The sequence below is a fragment of the Octopus bimaculoides genome, chromosome 4 (assembly GCF_046866305.1).
Source record: "Octopus bimaculoides isolate indiv1 chromosome 4, ASM4686630v1, whole genome shotgun sequence".
NCBI lineage: Eukaryota > Metazoa > Mollusca > Cephalopoda > Octopoda > Octopodidae > Octopus > Octopus bimaculoides.
This window is the reverse complement of record NC_142931.1, coordinates 118,378,648-118,379,876: the sequence shown is the minus strand read 5'-3', so window position 1 is coordinate 118,379,876 and position 1,229 is coordinate 118,378,648.

Sequence of the window (1,229 nt, the reverse complement as noted above, 5' to 3'; positions counted from 1 at the left end):
TGATGATGATGATGAAAGTAAAAAGAAAGTAAATATGGAGGAGAGGAAGGAGACGTTAGAAAATGAAGCCTTGAATATGGAATAGAAAACGGCATATCAGAGACGACCACACGCAAGAGTTCTAAGAATACAATGAGAATACTGTTGAACCCATCACGCACACAACCTCGAAACACACACACAAATACGCACGCACACATGCACGCACACACACACACGCATACACACTCATACTTACACACACACACACACACACACACACACACACACACACACGAAAGGCATTTCAGGAAAATGAAAATAGACTGAAAGAATGGAACTAAACTCAAAATGATGAAAATCATTCAACACGCAAACATATAACCAAATACCCACGCGCGAGCGTAGACACACACACACACACACACGCAAGCACACACTTACACATTCACATACATACACACATTATATATATATTGCGTGTGTGTGTGTGTGTGCGCGCATGTATACATACATACATACATACGCCATGATAGATCGCTAACCTCTACACACATTTTTTCTGTCTTTTTTTTTCTCTCCTTGTTTCTCTCCTTGTTTCTTTCTGTGTTCCTTTCTGTGGAAGAGCGTAGGCTCGAAACGTTAAAGACTTATTCATTTCCCGAGCGTTATACTAATACATCTGTTCGTTTTCTACACCACCTGTCTTCGTCTTTTGTTTTTTGTGAATTCTCCCTACATACATACATACATACATACATGCATGCATGCATGCATGCATGCATGCATGCATGCATGCATACATACATACATACATACATACATGCATACATGTAGATAGTGTGTAAATACAATGGGCAACAATAAATCGACAACTTAAGGGAGAGAAGATTTAACGGATACGATTAGCTTAACGCTTTAATGGAAAGAGAATGTGTTCTAACGTTTCGTAGATAATTCCTTCATCACAACAAAGAGAAAAATATAGAAGCAGTGATTGAGTAATAGGTAATCAAAGAGAGAAAGTGAGAGAGAGAGAGAACGCGCGCGTGTAAGAGAGAGGGAGAGAGAGGAGGCAGAAAGCGAGAGAGAAACGCAATAAATAAAATAAAAAGACACTTTCATAACAGAACAAAGTTTAACGTTGAGGACAAACCGAACCTGATAGAAATGAAAAAGAAAAAAGTATAACATAGAGGCACTTGAATGTTCAGTAACTTCTACTCGAACAGCATACTAAGGAGCAAATC